The sequence below is a fragment of the Electrophorus electricus genome, chromosome 4, assembly GCF_013358815.1.
Source record: "Electrophorus electricus isolate fEleEle1 chromosome 4, fEleEle1.pri, whole genome shotgun sequence".
Taxonomy (NCBI): domain Eukaryota; kingdom Metazoa; phylum Chordata; class Actinopteri; order Gymnotiformes; family Gymnotidae; genus Electrophorus; species Electrophorus electricus.
In genome coordinates this window covers 19,467,881-19,480,420 of record NC_049538.1, presented here as the reverse complement: position 1 = coordinate 19,480,420, position 12,540 = coordinate 19,467,881, and the positions used below count along the sequence as shown (strand labels likewise).

Below are 12,540 nucleotides of genomic sequence, written 5' to 3'. Positions count from 1 at the left end.
TCCGGATGTGAGTGATGAGTGCTCTCCAAGGACATGTGTAGTCCTCACCTTCCCGTATTGGCTGAGTGATGAGGGACAAGGCTCAGAAAGACAGCAACCGTGTTATTTTGAGGGAAAGCCAAACAGCAGCCTATAGAAAACATCGTCTTCAGCTCGTGTTTTTCGAGCTGAGGACCTGTTAATGGGTGGTTGGACGGCTGGACAGACAGACAGGTAGACAGACACAGATGGGTCAATTAATGAATTTATCAACTTTAATTGTTAGTTTAAAAAAAAAAAAAGAAAGAAAAAGCCTGTTAGCCTATTATCCGTATCCCTGGAGATCCCTTTCCCCGTGTTCTTTTCATGCACGATTCTTTGCATGAGCGTGTGACAGTACAGTAACATCTCTTCCCCACCCCTATCACCGCGGCGCCGAGCAGCAGCCGTGTGTTGCCGCTGAGCGTGCGGCAACCTGAAGGTCAGGCCAGCTCGGGTCCGGTGCTGTGCTGGCTGTCTAGGTTTCGTCTCCACCGCGGGGAAAGTATAACATGAAGAAGAGCAGAAGGAGGGAGACTTGTATCTTCTACTTTCCCTGTGAACTATTGGCCCCCTCTTGCTCCTTATCTCTTCCCCCATACTTGCCTGCCGAGTTATTATATGAAGCTTTTCATCGTTGCTTAGTGGGTAAGCATGTCAGCAGTGCAGAAAGAACCGTCACGAAACGTATGTGCTGCGCAATTCAAGTCTCACCAACGTACAGTCTTACTGCCGCCCTCCTGCTTAAAGATGCCTAGCCACTTCCCCAGCCTGCCGTGCTCACTGTAGAACTCCCTCTGCCAGGGACGCTCCACCACCCCCCCACCCCCCACCCCCCCGTTAGCTTTCCAGCTCGGCTTGGAGGTCTTCCACGAGCGCCATTTAATCCCAGTTGAACTGCGCTGAAGTTTGCATTCATGTAACCCCACCCCCTCCCGTCCACTGCAGCCTGGAGTGGATTTTCAATTAGTTTTTTTGTTTTGTTTTCGTTTACTTTTTTTCTGCACCCGAACTGTCGCTAATCCTAAGTGAGAGTTTCCCAAAGTAGAGCGAGAGGAGATCGGGGGGTTCTTCTCCCCCAAAGCCCATCTCCGGCTGGGTCTGCAGCGTGATCAGACAGGCCCACTGCCAGCCCAGCCATCAGTGACTTCGGCCCTCATCACGTCGCCAGCGCACTCCGCTTACCAAAAGAGAAAATGGGACTTGGAAGCCCCTGTAGCATTTCTCTCATCCCGCGTACCCATAATGTGAAGAAAATATCCGCTCGGACCCAAACGAAGGCCCCCTTGGAGTCTGCGGGGAGTCCCCTTAGCGAGCACACGCCTTTGTTTTTCCTCCAGCGCTTTGACTGCTTCAACAGCAAAGAGCTGTACAGCTAAACTGGGCTAAAGCTTTGGCTCTGAAGAAATGGGAATGTGCAGAGAGCAGGAGGCGCTTTGATTTCGAGTGCGACTCCAACTCTCCAGCCGTCTAGAATATTCTGCTCCACCATGGGTTCAGAATAATTGTGTGCCCTGTGTTGACAGCTGACTGATTGGCTTCAATTAGTGCGCTCTTCACAATGCGTAACCCTGTTCTGTGCAGGAGGTGTGTGTCTGTGTGTCTGTGTGAGCTCGCAGGCATCCATTCTGCTGGAACGGGACCAAAACATTTTCAAGTACCAAGAGCAATCAGAGAGGGGAATTTGGTAGGGCTGAGAAGTGCATAAGAAATGGCCACAGGAGATACAGTTGGGACAGAGAAGACTTCCTCACAGGGGAGTGAAGCAGAGCCACGAGTGTGAGGCTGTGAACAAGCAGCGTACATGTCCCAGATTGGACAGGAAGCATTTGTGTTGTCTGGCAGAAGAGTTTGAGGCGGACAGCTGGGGGAGGCAGCCTGGATCGCTGCATTCTTGCTCTGGGTCAAACATGTGCTGGAGGGAGCTTGCCAAACCCGAAAGTATCTGGACAGTCTCAGTAGTCAAACAATGGGCCTGTATCGCCCTGAAGACCGTGAGCACAGCGCCCTGTTAAGACTGAGTAAGCCTGATGCAAATCTCTTTTGGGGTTGTCTAAAGCAATCTCGCTCTTTATCTCTGTACAGTCAGAATTCTTTCCCATTCTGCGAAGTCGCTCTCCAGGTGTGAGGGAAAGTCTGCTATCCAGCAAGGCTGCAATATATATTATTTGTTCCTCAGTGTTCCTCACGTACTGGCATTTGCAGTACTGATACTGCAGAAGGCTACAGTATGCAAATGAGCCCTTTAAGAAATCATGGAATTTTTATGATGTGCCATCATCCTGACCAATATCAGCCATACCAGATGAGTGTTATGTTGGCGTTCTGATGACTCACGGCATGTTCCTGCAAACTTGAGTCATTTTCATCAAAATCTTGGACTTCCACTGCTGTTGTAAATTAAAATGAAATGGAACATATCTACCAGAAGTTGTTCCAGTGTGAGGATATACAGTATGTTTGTCTGTGTTTGTGTGCTTTAGCACCAGCATGTGCGATCAGCAGTCCAGCATCTGGATGTTAATGGAGCAACTTTAGGACCATGGTGAAAGACTGCTTTACTGAATAAGACGTTGCCCATGTAGCTTTGTAACGACTGGGTATGACATTTCTTGTCCGGTAATGATGATCATATTCAGCTACGGGGTTCTGTGGCTGATATCGATGAAGCAATTTTCCTTCCTCCTCGTATCTAAAAACACACATTGCAGTTCAGTTCCTTAAACAAAATGCAGCATTACGCTGGTCATGACACCTTATAAATGAGTGATTTCAGTGCTAGTACTAAATAGCAGATGAAAGTAACAGATACAAAGGCCTAACAGGACACCGACAGGATATGCATATGCCTTCACTGTTTCCAAGTAAAACAGTTATTTAGGTGTTTACACACACAACACACACCAAAATGAACTCTATTATCAGTTCTCTAGTTCTCCCCTGATTCACACTATAATAACCATAATAGTCCAGAGTGCAATAACAGACACAAGCTGCCTTTGACAAAGAAAAACAAACTAATCCAGTGTTTTAAACACAGTGTTTAATCCAGTGTTTAAACACCTGTAGATACCGTGCATGCCCTGAAAGTGGTGTGCCACAATATTTGCTCAAATTCCAAATATCAGACCAGTAATAATATATTGGCTAGCAATATATTATTCACTTTGTCATTTTTTAGTATGTATAGAATAGAAGGTGGAGTTAATTACTATCATTGTTACTGTTTCATAGCCCACTATGTCATGCATTTTATCTCTGGGGAAAAATAAAGCTTGGAAATCCTTGAGATGGTTCCTACAGCAGCAGGTACACTTTTACTTTTAAGTCGATCATTACAAGAAGTAAAAGCTGTCTATGCATCCTGTCTGTCTGTCTTCTCTCACCCCCCTTTAAGCGTGGCATATCCAGGGCTCACCCGTGTGTTACTGCAAGCATATAGTAACTGCAATATGTAGCAGTATAATTACAATATAGTTTATTTGTCCATATCAGAAATCACTAGTGTTCAGTATGAGCACAGTGGCTCTTTATTCTAACAGCTGGAAGTGGCAGAGGAGCAGTCAGTCTTGGAGATGCTGGCTGTTTGGTCTTGACATTTAAATTCTTTAGGAGTGAAGGGTGCGTGCTGGGTCCTGGATCGGAAGGCGTCTCTGGCTTCACACACACCTGTGTTTGAGGTCCTGATGGCCAACAGAGTTCAAAAGAAACAGCAGTGAAGCTACTTGCGGTTTAGGGCTACTAAGATTGAGTCATTGGGCACCTAAGCTTGTAAGTCCATTGTGGTTAACAAAGTGTGTTTTATGTATCATTTTCAGTCTGTGCTGAACTTCACAAACAGGAGTTCAGGTTCTAGAGATGATGGAGAATTATTGTGGGATGATTTATAGCTTCCTAATATTGCTTTATTAGAGAAATAAGCAGATATAATCATCATTAGTATGACACACCACTTTTTATCCTCTGGGAGACAATCAGATACTTTGTGTGTGGCTCTGAAACCCAGTTAGTAGGCTGGTATGGGAGACAATAATCTAATCTGCAACCCAACTGATGCCAGCATCACTGTTAATGTGTATGAGTATGCGTCTTTGTTCATGTCATAGTGAATTGAACCTACAGTATGGGCTCTGTTAAGTCATGCCTGTGACGTTTTCTTCTCTAAACTCCAGATCATGCAGATAACATTTATTTAAAGGAGCAGAATGGTGTACTGTTTGTGTTTATGTTCTCAGGGGTCAAAGGGAGTGAGTTAAAGGGCTTGTAAAACCTGAGAGGGTGTGCGTGTGTGAGTGGGTGGGAGAGAGGGAGGGAGAAGGAGAGGGAGAGAGAGCGAGAAAGAGAGAGAGAGAGAGAGACAGACACTGCCTGAGGCAGAAAGGAAGAGCCCTTCTTTTTCCACATTCTCTCTGCTCCCCAAGTATTCTTCTTTCCTCCCTCTGAGGTGGGTGTGGGTGTGTGTGTGTGTGTGTGGGTGTGTGTGTGTGTGTGTGTGTGTGTGTGTGTGTGTGTGTGTTTCCCCTATTTTTTCCATAATAAGATTTTATTCAAGACCCTACTGTTAGATGTTAGTGCTTATCAGAGAGAAATCAACTACCCTGATTCACTCCCCTTATTTTCCAAAGCAATAGCCCAAATTTGCTGTATGCAGATCAGGGTGTCTCGATCCTGTCTCCTTCCTGTAACTCCAGTACAATCTAAATGTACCCCTATGCACTCATGCACATGCTCAGTGTTATGTCTGCTTGGTGTGTGCTTAGATATAATGTATTGGGAAGCAAAATTCCAAGCTAAGTCACCCCTGCCCAGCCCGGAGGAGCTGTAATATTTTCATTTCACCACTGATCTTCTGAGCTTAGCTGTAATTTCACTGCACTGCCTTCCCCTCAATGCTGCCATATATGAACACTCTTCCTAAAATAGGCTTTTGATGTCTCTGCCAGTTGGGTTTGACTTTCAAGTCTTCTGTTCTACATGACCTGCCTGTCTTTGGGGCACACCATTCTGCACTTCTTGCCCTTTCTTCCAACCCCCTAATAGATGACCACATTGCAGGGATCGTGGGCACTGCAGGGATGTTACCAGGTGGAATGTTACAGAAAAAGAGGTAAGGACAGCAAGATGAAGGAGTGTCAGACAGTGAAGTGAGGAGAGTGAGTTAAAGGAGAGTGTTAGAGAGTGAGGTGAGGAGAGAGAAAGGAGTGTCAGAGTGAGGTAAAGAAGCAATCCCACACATTACACTGTGGCTTCAGCATTTTCAACTACTATCTTGGAAACGTGAAGTCTGATGCAGTTAATGGCCATATCGAGAGTCTCATTCATTAGCTAAAACGCCTGACATCCACAGCCCCAGAAAGCAAGCCACTCACTGTGGCTCTCACAATAGTCACGCAGTGCTGCAGTGTAAATGGATTTGATTCACTGAGCCCCGCTGAAACCTTTTCTGAAGCTTCAGCCGCGCCTCAGCATATTGATGAGAGCCTTACTGTGCTCACATGGAACTGCTAATGATACAGCAACACACACATAGTTACTATAATAAAATAAAATTCTACCATCTCTCTTTTTTTTAAACCTACAGAGCCTTCTTTCTTGTCAGATATGCCAGATGCTTATCTGCACAGATCCTAGTATTCAAGCAAGAAGATCCATTGCAGCGGAGTCCAACAAGAGGTTGGCCGCAACTTTTTAAGCTGCTGAGTCACGGTTCTCTGTGATGAGTTCTCCAAGATAAGGAGATGAGAAACTGTATGAGACAATATGCAGTTCATAAATCTGTCTTCTACGGCAAGCATGGCAAGAAGCCTTTGTTGAAAGAAAAATAACACATCGGAAGGGTTGGAAGGGGAAATGTAGTGAAATGTGGAAAAGTTCCTGCTGTAGTCTGCCAGGGCCCTGGAACCTGGAAGATGCTCTTCCATCACCGTAGGCCGTGACCTACAGCTAAAAAAGAAAGGGTAAAGGTCACAGCCTTGCCCATAGTCCATCTCAGCAGCTGTCGAACGGCTTAACATGATTGGTCACAAAAGAGAAAACATCTTATCCAAACACTCACAGCTGTAATTGCTGCTGAAGTTTTGTCTCATCAAATAAAAGCTCTATGGGGTGATCTCTTGTGCAATTATTTGGTTTTATTTGTAATAATTTATGTATGAGATATGAGAGTGGCCTGCAACCCGCTATATCTACACCTATAAACTGTCTCTAATAAGTACATATTTTAACTAAAGTGGTTGGTGAGTGTATGGATATTTATCTCTGTCCTCTTTCAAAACGGAACAAGGATTCTAATTTACTTTGGCAAAGTTGAGCGATGTTCATTCCTCTTCAGTCTTCTGAGAACAATTTTTAATTACCGTATTCCATGGTGCATAATTATGGGCTATCTGAGCCCCGTGTCCTCATGGAGAATTGCTTCAAAATTCAGAATAAGCTCCATGTGGAGCGCACATGGGAGCAGAACTCACTCACAGTCAAGCTCGGCCGATGTGTTGCCATAGAGTCGTGAAACTGCTTCCTTGTGCATCTGTAACGTTAGGCGTGTGAGCCTGACCTCAGAATGCCTGAGCTTCATCTACACATTGGACTGTGGTATTCTGAGTCTGTACTACTGTAACTGCATGAAGCATATTGCAATGCATGGCCATAATGAAGGAATTTCAGACCATAATGGGATCACTGTAGAGGCTTTTAGTCATTATATAGTATATACACACATACACATACATAGTAGACACCTAGCACTTTCATACAAACACATACATACATGTACACAAGAAACACGCACGTGTTAGCATTTAAACCATTCTCTCTCTCTCTCTCTCTCTCTCACACACACACACAAATTTTGTCAAGAGAGTGTCTAGTGATTTGAATGGAGCAACTGGAGCTGAATGGATCAGTATTGATGGATGGGGTTGTGTGGGACCACAGCATCTCCGTCTGGTGTGTGTGTGTGTGTGTGTGTGTGTGTGTGTGTGTGTGTGTGTGTGTGTGTGTATGGTGTGGAGTATGACATCTTCCCTTCCCTCTGGCCTTTTTGTGCATTTCTTTGTGTGGGTGGGTGTGTGAGAGAGAGACAGAGACACACGTGCATTATACATTTCCCATTTTCCGGATGTATGAGTTGTAAAGACTGAGCTGTGTGTGTCTGTGTGTGAGAGACCACTGTGAGCCGCATTAGGGCTACGCACAGGCAAGAGCAGCAGCAGTCAGCTCGAAGCCAACAAACTCATTGCAACTCTATTGTCTGAAGAGACAGTGTGGGGATGCCTAAAGGCTCTGTCTGACACACACAAACACACACTCACACGCACAGCGTACCTGCAGTTATTCTGCACGAGGATGTTATATCACACCACTATGTGCTCTGTAAACACAGCGGTGGGTGCTATCACAGCTCAAAGTGGTGTTCTCAAGGCTCACACTGAGCCTCTGAAACATTGTGTCTAAAAGTGTCTGGGACATTTTTCTGCCTGGGTAGGGATCCTGTTGGAAACTCATTCTCCTGCATTTCCTCCCTCCGTTTTCTCTTCTGTGGCTTCACCGTGAGCACTATTGATTTGGTTTCATCATTGTCGAGCTTAATTGTTTGTCTCTCTCTTGCCCTGCCTCTTGTCTTTTCTCCTTCACTCTTTCTTACTCCCTCTCTCTTTAACCCCCCCCGGAGCAGAAATGCAGCCGTGGTCCGTAATAGCAGGCTGATCTGTTTGTCACTCATAAAGGCTAAAGAAGGCTCCAGCTGGTATACATCCATATTTTTTGCACCTACTTTGGTCCTGTTGCTAATGACTTCCTCCTGTCTCTTACAGAGAGCTGTCCCCACCCACACACCTACTCGAACACGCCCACAACCTGCAGTTTGCCTTAGACAGGTAATTTACCTTCAGTTCACCTGACCTTAGTGAACTCATTTACAGGAAATTCATGTAAACCCACAACAAAACCGCTGCAGATGAATAGGGATTTCACCAGTGGTGTCAGTGTCAGCCTGAGTCATCACTAACAGATGTGTACTTTGTGCTGGCATCGTCATTCCATATATTAAGTCATTATTTGTGTGGAGAGCACAAAGAAGCTTTAAAAGTAGAAAGGGGCCCAGTGTAGTTTGAAATCTTCACTTATAGAACTTACAGAACAGAAAGCCTTTCTGTTGTCTTAATTTTGTAATGTCAATATAAAAACAGGCTTGTGATAGGCTAGGATTATTACTGTATTATATATTATGAAGTCAGTATCAGCTGCTACTGTTAACAAAGTTGAGTATGTTAGTCCTTTATAAAAAATCACTTTTATTTATTTATAAATTGTGTGAATTTCCTCCTAACGTAGTACGTAGTGTCCGTAATTTTGGTAGCCCAACTGGAACGTCTTCTTTGAACTCAATCACAAGCCTTTTAACTTTAAAACAAGATGATATCTCTGGGGTGTGGGTACAGGTGCATGTACAGGTGCGGGATACCTTCCACCTAAACAGCGATCTTATGTTCAAGTTCAGTGGTTTCAGATTTACTTGTACTTGTTTAAATGTACCTCGCGTGAATCTGATCTGAGACCAGAACCGGCCAAACAGCTCCTGTAACTGGTTTTAAGTGTTTGTGAGCACATACCACACTCTTGGCAACTCGGACACATACTATCATACGTAAATAAACCAGGTATTTTGGAGGTTTTAATGCCTCGTTTCCTTCTTTGTTTTACTATCTCTCACGTGTCATACATGTACATGTGAAATCATTTCTCTAAGACATAAAACTACATGTGAATTAGCCGATGTGATTATTTTTTTTGTATCATCAGTTCATGCTAGCTAAATAACACAAGCTTTCAAAATGAGCAGCATTTTGGCTTTTGTACGATTTGAGTGGGGCACAAGCCCCGTTAAGTTGGGTTTAGTGACGCTCCTGGCTTTGGGGCAAAGCCTGATCCACTGCATGTACATGGGCAGACCTGTCTGGTGTTATGTTTTATGATTGGTTTGCTTTTTTGGTTTGCTTGATTTTTCTTTTTGTTTTTTTTGTCTGTTTACAATAATTTTCAGCGTGATTTATGGCCCTTCTCACCAACCGAAGGGGCACGAGTCTGAGCCTGCTCTGTGGACGGTCGTGTTTCAGGGAGTCTGGGGGGGGAGCTGGGGTTTCAGGTTCCTACACTTCCTCCTTGTGTTCCCTTCAGCACAGTTCACCCCGAAGAACAGTCGAACAGTCACAGGGTCGTGGTGGTTTTCCGATGACTGCAGAAGGACTATGGGAACGTAAAGTGTCCAGGACACGCAGCTGGGTAGTAAAAGGTGTAGAAAGGCTGAGCTGCTCTGGTGAAGACATGACTGAGCTGACATTTGGAGGGGCAGAGAGACACTAGGACTGTGTGTATAAGGTGTGTGTGTGTGTGTTTTGTCTGCGCATACAGCCCTTTGGCACTTGTATCTATGGTAGAGACTTGTGTTCTTGTTGCTCTCTTTTGGGAGTTATTCTCTCAGGCACATTCACAAAGAAACTACGCCCACACCTGCCCCTTGTTTGTTTAGGTTCCGTTAAGGTTTAGCTGTTGGAGTGTTTAGATTGATGCTTGCTCCACCACGTTCCAGGGAGCTTTGAGGTTTGCCATTGCCGAATATCTACTTTAGCTGAGCGCACCTGGCCAGCATTAGGGGCCGCCAGACGTCCACTTGGTCAACGGCTAATATTTGCATAGTCAACAGCCCAATTCGCCAGCTGTGTTGGTGGAAGGGGCAACAAATTGAGGTTGGGGATCTTATCAGTAACGCACAAGCACAGCCCCACCCAGCCCCGCGATTGCCGAGTGAGGAGGATTATGGGTCTATCCAGCCTGCTTCCACAGGAGGGATGTGCAAAGGTCCCAGAGCACCCCCCCCCGTCCCCCGTCCTGCCTGACCTTCCCGTCTGTATGGCACAGAAGCCTTCCAGGTTTACACACACACACACACACACACACACACACGTCTCCTTTTGTCACCGTTTCCTTCACTGTAATGATGAACAGAGACAACTGCCACTACCAGGGTCTTTATCTCTGATGCGCCATAATAAAGTGGTAGAAAATCGATGGTGCTGGCAGGCTGGCAGGTTTGTAGGCTGGTGGGCTGGTCTGGGATTGACAGCCCAAGTGCACTCAGTCCCCAGGTTGCCATACGCTGAGTCAACCACTGTAGACTGGGCGTGCTGAGGTGGAGTGGGGGTTAGTAGCCTCCAGCTCCGACTCATCCCCAACCCTCAGCTGTTTATGGTGGCTGACTAGAAAGATCAAAGAAAGCAGGAGAGAAGGAGCAGGCTGAAATGCTGTAATGAAGGTCATTTGTGAGCTGATGGTAAGCACACTCGCACTTGAAGTGGGTTATGGGTAGCAGTGGTTGTTTTTGATGCAAATTTCATGTGTGTGTTTTTAATGATTTTTCAGATGTGTCATTACATTATCATATGAAGTTATCATCTCTTAACTCTAAGCCATCAGGCATGGGTGCGTAGATGCAATTGCGTTGGCGTTCAGTTGTGTGTGTGTGTGTGTGTGTGTGTGGTCACAGTCTGAAGTAGCAGAAGCAGAGGTTCAGCTAATTACTAGGTGAGGAAATGGAGCTTTCTTTAAAGCCTCGTTCAGATGTGAGGCCAAGTGAAGCCCTGCATGCTAGAGTCTTCTCTACTGCACACTCCCAAGTTACTCAAGTAGGCAGACCGCAGGAGAGAGAGGGAGGGAGGGAGCGATTGTGTGTGGGAAAGAGAGTGCAGGAGAAAGGCCCCTTTCTTCCGCTCCGTGCAGCTGTTGCTGTAATCAGGCGCAGGGCCTGCGGCTGATGGGCTGCAGAGTCACGGCCAGGCCCAGAGGGAAGGGAAGGGTGCAGGGCGCCCTAGCCGGCCTTGGCAGAGGACACAGGTCCCAGAACAGCGATAATGCAGCACCTTATCAGCTCCAGGCAGTCCAAAGCACACTACGGACGGCTCGGAGCACCTTCAGCAAAACATGCTTGTGAGACACATGGGGGATGTCATGTTTCCATGTCCCTGTTCATGTCACAGATGAGGTCAGCTGCCGTGGTTCCACTTGCTGATGGCATCCTGTTTAATATTCCGCGTGGGGCGTGGCTTTTTTGAGCGGTCCTGCTGGCTTGGGTAGCATACTGCATTTTGCCAGAGTTGGATGTAGGGCTTTGGTGGAGTAAAGGTTAAGGGCACTGTTTGTGTGTGTGTGTGTGTGTGTATGTGTATGTGTGTGTATGTGTGTGTATGTGTGTGTATGTGTGTGTGTGTGTGTGTGTGTGTGTGTGTACACAAGGTGTGTACACGAGGTGTGTCGATTGTGTGTGTGTGCGTGCGAGCGAGCGAATGAGCGAGCGAGCGAGCGCGCATTGAAATGAGTGTACGGATTTGCATCAGGAAGCTGGAGGAGACCCATCCGTCATCAGCTGGCTCTCCGAGCTCATAACCTGCTCCTGAAACCGCACTGCGTTTTTGAAAGATGACTGAAGTGTTCTCTCACTTCCCTCTGTCCCTCCTCATCAGCAGTACAGAAACCCACGCTTTAGCAAAGAGATGGATGGACGGATGTAGATGAAGGGAAGAGAGACGAAAGAGAAAAGAAAAGAAACGAGTTAAACGGAGGGAATAGGCGAAGCTTAACAGGCCTTTTATAGTTCCACACCTGCTGTAGAGCCTGAGCCTGTCTGACTTTCATATTACAGCCCGTCACTGTGATTCACACTCACTGTTCTCTCCTCTCTCTCTCTGTCTGGGTTTCTCTGCAGCCATGCTCTCCTGCATTCCTCCTGTCCTCTGCGTCTGCTCCAGCTTGCGTCTCCGTCTTCGACCCGCCGTCACTTCACCGCCCTCCCCTTGCGTTAAAGGCAAAGCGGGCGAGAAAGACGGCGCGCGTGGAGGCGTCTCTCGCGCTCTCCGTTCTCGCAGCACAAACGATTCCAACATCACATTTGTGAGTCACGTCCTCTCAGCCTATCAGCCGGTGTGAGGCACACCCCGAGGACGTGGGTAATAAAGTCTGCAGGCTGTCCGGCTTCACCGCGCCACATCATTACAGCGGTGTTGTTGTATTTTGCGGCGTTACGGGCCGGGCCTCTAATCCCGCTGTAGATTGGGCCGGGCTGGTGCCAGCCCCACAGGCGATTATCCCTGCCGGCTGAGGCGTGGGCCCTGTCCATCACCGCTTCTCAAGCGGTGCTAAATCAGTCATCACCTCGACAGTCCTTGTCAGCCCGACAGGACGATTGCGGGCTCGCAGGCCTGCATTCCTATGCCGTTGCCCTTGGCAACCGAGTGGGCGTTTGACGAGGGCCCCTGAACGGCCACTGCACCTGTCTGTCAGCAGAACAGCACGCCACGCGGCTAACACCTGTGCAACTGCTGTTATGCTGTTAGTGGTGTGTGTGTGTGTGTGTGTGTGTGTGTGTGTGTGTGTGTGTTGAGGGAAGAGGAAACGAGATTAGCCTTATAGGTTCCAATATGAACTCGCCCATTTTCTGTAGTGTGTATTCTGGTAGCGTAGCAGGTGGTATTC

The 12,540-nt window shown here is 46.8% G+C and overlaps 1 protein-coding gene across 3 annotated transcripts in view; it reads left to right on the top strand.

The window, feature by feature from the left end:
* Positions 1–12,540, top strand: part of sipa1l3 (signal-induced proliferation-associated 1 like 3) — a 52,942-nt gene that overhangs the window by 17,096 nt on the left and 23,306 nt on the right. For 2 of the 3 annotated variants that reach the window (XM_035525335.1, XM_035525336.1), the window contains exon 2: positions 7,830–7,892. The exons of the other annotated variant lie outside the window; for it this stretch is intronic. The gene's annotated coding sequence lies outside the window, so the exon portion shown is untranslated. The remainder of the gene's footprint in view (positions 1–7,829; positions 7,893–12,540) is intronic. 3 annotated transcript variants of the gene reach the window in all.